This window comes from Syngnathus leptorhynchus, unplaced genomic scaffold, assembly GCF_054491065.1.
Source record: "Syngnathus leptorhynchus isolate UIUO unplaced genomic scaffold, UIUO_Slep HiC_scaffold_95, whole genome shotgun sequence".
NCBI classification, from domain to species: domain Eukaryota; kingdom Metazoa; phylum Chordata; class Actinopteri; order Syngnathiformes; family Syngnathidae; genus Syngnathus; species Syngnathus leptorhynchus.
This window is the reverse complement of record NW_028232062.1, coordinates 240,678-247,500: the sequence shown is the minus strand read 5'-3', so window position 1 is coordinate 247,500 and position 6,823 is coordinate 240,678.

Below are 6,823 nucleotides of genomic sequence, written 5' to 3'. Positions count from 1 at the left end.
GAGGCGGACCGTCCGGGGCGACTCTCGGCCTGTATTTAAGGAGCCGGCCGGGCATCACGCTCCTTCCTTGGATGGACAACATTCGCAGTTGACACTTTGTGTCATTTTATCCGAGCAGACGGGCGCCGCGAGGCGGACCGTCCGGGGCGACTCTCGGCCTGTGTTTTCGGAGCCGGCCGGGCATCACGCTCCCTCCTTGGATGGACAACATTCGTAGTTGACACTTTGTGTCATTTTATCCGAGCAGACGGGCGCCGCGAGGCGGACCGTCCGGGGCGACTCTCGGCCTGTGTTTAAGGAGCCGGCCGGGCATCACGCTCCTTCCTTGGATGGACAACATTCGCAGTTGACACTTTGTGTCATTTTATCCGAGCAGACGGGCGCCGCGAGGCGGACCGTCCGGGGCGACTCTCGGCCTGTGTTTTCGGAGCCGGCCGGGCATCACGCTCCCTCCTTGGATGGACAACATTCGTAGTTGACACTTTGTGTCATTTTATCCGAGCAGACGGGCGCCGCGAGGCGACCGTCCGGGGCGACTCTCGGCCTGTGTTTAAGGAGCCGGCCGGGCATCACGCTCCTTCCTTGGATGGACAACATTCGCAGTTGACACTTTGTGTCATTTTATCCGAGCAGACGGGCGCCGCGAGGCGGACCGTCCGGGGCGACTCTCGGCCTGTGTTTTCGGAGCCGGCCGGGCATCACGCTCCCTCCTTGGATGGACAACATTCGTAGTTGACACTTTGTGTCATTTTATCCGAGCAGACGGGCGCCGCGAGGCGACCGTCCGGGGCGACTCTCGGCCTGTGTTTAAGGAGCCGGCCGGGCATCACGCTCCTTCCTTGGATGGACAACATTCGTAGTTGACACTTTGTGTCATTTTATCCGAGCGGGCGGGCGCCGCGAGGCGGACCGTCCGGGGCGACTCTCGGCCTGTATTTAAGGAGCCGGCCGGGCATCACGCTCCTTCCTTGGATGGACAACATTCGCAGTTGACACTTTGTGTCATTTTATCCGAGCAGACGGGCGCCGCGAGGCGGACCGTCCGGGGCGACTCTCGGCCTGTGTTTTCGGAGCCGGCCGGGCATCACGCTCCCTCCTTGGATGGACAACATTCGTAGTTGACACTTTGTGTCATTTTATCCGAGCAGACGGGCGCCGCGAGGCGGACCGTCCGGGGCGACTCTCGGCCTGTGTTTAAGGAGCCGGCCGGGCATCACGCTCCTTCCTTGGATGGACAACATTCGCAGTTGACACTTTGTGTCATTTTATCCGAGCAGACGGGCGCCGCGAGGCGGACCGTCCGGGGCGACTCTCGGCCTGTGTTTTCGGAGCCGGCCGGGCATCACGCTCCCTCCTTGGATGGACAACATTCGTAGTTGACACTTTGTGTCATTTTATCCGAGCAGACGGGCGCCGCGAGGCGACCGTCCGGGGCGACTCTCGGCCTGTGTTTAAGGAGCCGGCCGGGCATCACGCTCCTTCCTTGGATGGACAACATTCGTAGTTGACACTTTGTGTCATTTTATCCGAGCGGGCGGGCGCCGCGAGGCGGACCGTCCGGGGCGACTCTCGGCCTGTGTTTAAGGAGCCGGCCGGGCATCACGCTCCTTCCTTGGATGGACAACATTCGCAGTTGACACTTTGTGTCATTTTATCCGAGCAGACGGGCGCCGCGAGGCGGACCGTCCGGGGCGACTCTCGGCCTGTGTTTTCGGAGCCGGCCGGGCATCACGCTCCCTCCTTGGATGGACAACATTCGTAGTTGACACTTTGTGTCATTTTATCCGAGCAGACGGGCGCCGCGAGGCGGACCGTCCGGGGCGACTCTCGGCCTGTGTTTAAGGAGCCGGCCGGGCATCACGCTCCTTCCTTGGATGGACAACATTCGCAGTTGACACTTTGTGTCATTTTGTTCGGCCTGTGTTTAAGGAGGCGGCCGTCCTCCACTCGGTCCGTGTTTAAGGAGCGACACTCGCGCTCCGGTTCGGCCTGTATTTAGGGAGGCGGCCGTCCTCCGCTTGGTCTGTGTTAAGGGCGACACTCGGTCCATGTTTGAGGAGCCTGGCCCTGACGCTCCTCTCCGGCCTGTGTTTAAGGAGGCGGCCGTCCTCCCCTTGGTCTGTGTTAAGGGCGACACTCGGTCCATGTTTGAGGAGCCTGGCCCTGACGCTCCTCTCCGGCCTGTGTTTAAGGAGGCGGCCGTCCTCCCCTTGGTCTGTGTTAAGGGCGACACTCGGTCCATGTTTGAGGAGCCTGGCCCTGACGCTCCTCTCCGGCCTGTGTTTAGGGAGGCGGCCGTCCTCCCCTTGGTCTGTGTTAAGGGCGACACTCTGTCCATGTTTGAGGAGCCTGGCCCTGACGCTCCTCTCCGGCCTGTGTTTAAGGAGGCGGCCGTCCTCCCCTTGGTCTGTGTTAAGGGCGACACTCGGTCCATGTTTGAGGAGCCTGGCCCTGACGCTCCTCTCCGGCCTGTGTTTAAGGAGGCGGCCGTCCTCCCCTTGGTCTGTGTTAAGGGCGACACTCGGTCCATGTTTGAGGAGCCTGGCCCTGACGCTCCTCTCCGGCCTGTGTTTAAGGAGGCGGCCGTCCTCCCCTTGGTCTGTGTTAAGGGCGACACTCGGTCCATGTTTGAGGAGCCTGGCCCTGACGCTCCTCTCCGGCCTGTGTTTAAGGAGGCGGCCGTCCTCCCCTTGGTCTGTGTTAAGGGCGACACTCGGTCCATGTTTGAGGAGCCTGGCCCTGACGCTCCTCTCCGGCCTGTGTTTAAGGAGGCGGCCGTCCTCCCCTTGGTCTGTGTTAAGGGCGACACTCGGTCCATGTTTGAGGAGCCTGGCCCTGACGCTCCTCTCCGGCCTGTGTTTAAGGAGGCGGCCGTCCTCCCCTTGGTCTGTGTTAAGGGCGACACTCGGTCCATGTTTGAGGAGCCTGGCCCTGACGCTCCTCTCCGGCCTGTGTTTAAGGAGGCGGCCGTCCTCCCCTTGGTCTGTGTTAAGGGCGACACTCGGTCCATGTTTGAGGAGCCTGGCCCTGACGCTCCTCTCCGGCCTGTGTTTAAGGAGGCGGCCGTCCTCCACTTCCTTCCATGCACCACCACATTCGCAGTTGACACTTTGCCATTTTTTCAGAGAGGTGACACTTAGTCGTTTTTTCGAAAGTTGACACTTAGTCGTTTTTTCGAAAGTTGACACTTTGCCGTTTTTTCAGAGAGGTGACACTTAGCCGTTTTTTCGAAAGTTGACACTTAGCCGTTTTTTCGAAAGTTGACACTTAGCCGTTTTTTCGAAAGTTGACACTTAGTCACTTTTTCGCCACAGTGACACCTCCAGCGCGTGCCACGGCGCTTTTCAGGTCTTCTATCCGACCTTGTGCTGTCGAGGACGGCGTGTCCGACGCCGTGGGGAGACCAGCACCATCTCCTCCATATTCGTAAACGGGGTGCTTTGGAAAACGGGGGGAAAGTCGATGAGTACACTGACTACTGGGACCATTTCATTGTACTCTGGCGCACCTGAAGACCAAAAAAGGTACTGCACCTTAGCCCGGGTACCTCACCCCCTGGTACCTCGAGGAGAACTTAGAAAAATTTCGACAAATTTTTGGTGAGCTCCAGGGAGAGAGGCTGATTTTTCGCTTTTTGAGGCCGACCGCCGAACCGGCGCGGGGCGGACTCACAAGCCCCGCAGAGCCGTGGGCACTTAGTCGTTTTTTCAGAGAGGCGACACTTAGTCGTTTTTTCAGAGGCGACACTTAGTCGTTTTTTCGAAAGTTGACACTTAGCCGTTTTTTCGAAAGTCGACACTTAGCCGTTTTTTTGGAAAGTTGACACTTAGTCGTTTTTTCGAAAGTTGACACTTAGTCGTTTTTTCGCCACAATTGGCTCTGAGCTCCAGGGGGAGAGCCTGGTTTTGCCTTATTTCAGGCCGGCTGGGGAACCGGCGCGGGTCGGATGCACGAGCCCGGCAGAGCCGTGGGCACTTAGAAAATTTTCGCCGATTAAGCTGGGACCTCCAGGCGGAGACCGGCATTCCTCGTCCTCGGGGTTCGACCCAGGAACCGGCGCTGGGCAGACGCCGTAGCCACGCAGAGCCGTGGGCACTTAGAAAATATTCGCCAAGTTGGCTCTGAGCTCCAGGCGGAGAGGCTGGTTTTGCCTTATATCAGGCCGGCTGGGGAACCGGCGCGGGTCGGATGCACGAGCCCGCAGAGCCGTGGGCACTTTGCCATTTTCTCAGAGTCGACACTTAGTCGTTTTTTCAGAGAGGCGACACTCTGTCGTTTTTTCGAAAGTTGACACTTTGCCGTTTTTTCAGAGAGGCGACACTTAGCCGTTTTTTCAGAGATGTGACACTTAGCCGTTTTTTCAGAGATGTGACACTTAGCCGTTTTTTCAGAGATGTGACACTTTGCCGTTTTTTCGAAAGTTGACACTTAGCCGTTTTTTCGAAAGTCGACACTTAGCCGTTTTTTCAGAGATGTGACACTTTGCCGTTTTTTCGAAAGTTGACACTTAGCCGTTTTTTCGAAAGTTGACACTTAGTCGTTTTTTCACAGATGTGACACTTAGAAACTTTTTGCCAAGTTGGCTGTGAGCTCCAGGAGGAGACCGTTATTTTTCGTCATTCGAGGCCGACTGCGGAACCGGCGCTGGGCGGACGCCAAAGCTCGGCAGGGCCGTGGGCACTTAGAAACTTTTTGCCAAGTTGGCTGTGAGCTCCAGGAGGAGACCGTTATTTTTCGTCATTCGAGGCCGACTGCGGAACCGGCGCTGGGCGGACGCCAAAGCTCGGCAGGGCCGTGGGCACTTAGAAACTTTTTGCCAAGTTGGCTGTGAGCTCCAGGAGGAGACCGTCATTTTTCGTCATTCGAGGCCGACTGCGGCACCGGCGCTGAGCGGACGCCAAAGCTCGGCAGGGCCGTGGGCACTTAGAAACTTTTTGCCAAGTTGGCTGTGAGCTCCAGGAGGAGACCGTTATTTTTCGTCATTCGAGGCCGACTGCGGAACCGGCGCTGGGCGGACGCCAAAGCTCGGCAGGGCCGTGGGCACTTAGAAACTTTTTGCCAAGTTGGCTGTGAGCTCCAGGAGGAGACCGTCATTTTTCGTCATTCGAGGCCGACTGCGGAACCGGCGCTGGGCGGATGCCAAAGCTCGGCAGGGCCGTGGGCACTTAGAAACTTTTTGCCAAGTTGGCTGTGAGCTCCAGGAGGAGACCGTTATTTTTCGTCATTCGAGGCCGACTGCGGAACCGGCGCTGGGCGGACGCCAAAGCTCGGCAGGGCCGTGGGCACTTAGAAACTTTTTGCCAAGTTGGCTGTGAGCTCCAGGAGGAGACCGTTATTTTTCGTCATTCGAGGCCGACTGCGGAACCGGCGCTGGGCGGATGCCAAAGCTCGGCAGGGCCGTGGGCACTTAGAAACTTTTTGCCAAGTTGGCTGTGAGCTCCAGGAGGAGACCGTCATTTTTCGTCATTCGAGGCCGACTGCGGCACCGGCGCTGAGCGGACGCCAAAGCTCGGCAGGGCCGTGGGCACTTAGAAACTTTTTGCCAAGTTGGCTGTGAGCTCCAGGAGGAGACCGTTATTTTTCGTCATTCGAGGCCGACTGCGGAACCGGCGCTGGGCGGACGCCAAAGCTCGGCAGGGCCGTGGGCACTTAGAAACTTTTTGCCAAGTTGGCTGTGAGCTCCAGGAGGAGACCGTTATTTTTCGTCATTCGAGGCCGACTGCGGAACCGGCGCTGGGCGGACGCCAAAGCTCGGCAGGGCCGTGGGCACTTAGAAACTTTTTGCCAAGTTGGCTGTGAGCTCCAGGAGGAGACCGTCATTTTTCGTCATTCGAGGCCGACTGCGGAACCGGCGCTGAGCGGACGCCAAAGCTCGGCAGGGCCGTGGGCACTTAGAAACTTTTTGCCAAGTTGGCTGTGAGCTCCAGGAGGAGACCGTTATTTTTCGTCATTCGAGGCCGACTGCGGAACCGGCGCTGGGCGGACGCCAAAGCTCGGCAGGGCCGTGGGCACTTAGAAACTTTTTGCCAAGTTGGCTGTGAGCTCCAGGAGGAGACCGTTATTTTTCGTCATTCGAGGCCGACTGCGGAACCGGCGCTGGGCGGACGCCAAAGCTCGGCAGGGCCGTGGGCACTTAGAAACTTTTTGCCAAGTTGGCTGTGAGCTCCAGGAGGAGACCGTTATTTTTCGTCATTCGAGGCCGACTGCGGAACCGGCGCTGGGCGGACGCCAAAGCTCGGCAGGGCCGTGGGCACTTAGAAACTTTTTGCCAAGTTGGCTGTGAGCTCCAGGAGGAGACCGTCATTTTTCGTCATTCGAGGCCGACTGCGGCACCGGCGCTGAGCGGACGCCAAAGCTCGGCAGGGCCGTGGGCACTTAGAAACTTTTTGCCAAGTTGGCTGTGAGCTCCAGGAGGAGACCGTTATTTTTCGTCATTCGAGGCCGACTGCGGAACCGGCGCTGGGCGGACGCCAAAGCTCGGCAGGGCCGTGGGCACTTAGAAACTTTTTGCCAAGTTGGCTGTGAGCTCCAGGAGGAGACCGTCATTTTTCGTCATTCGAGGCCGACTGCGGCACCGGCGCTGAGCGGACGCCAAAGCTCGGCAGGGCCGTGGGCACTTAGAAACTTTTTGCCAAGTTGGCTGTGAGCTCCAGGAGGAGACCGTTATTTTTCGTCATTCGAGGCCGACTGCGGAACCGGCGCTGGGCGGACGCCAAAGCTCGGCAGGGCCGTGGGCACTTAGAAACTTTTTGCCAAGTTGGCTGTGAGCTCCAGGAGGAGACCGTTATTTTTCGTCATTCGAGGCCGACTGCGGAACCGGCGC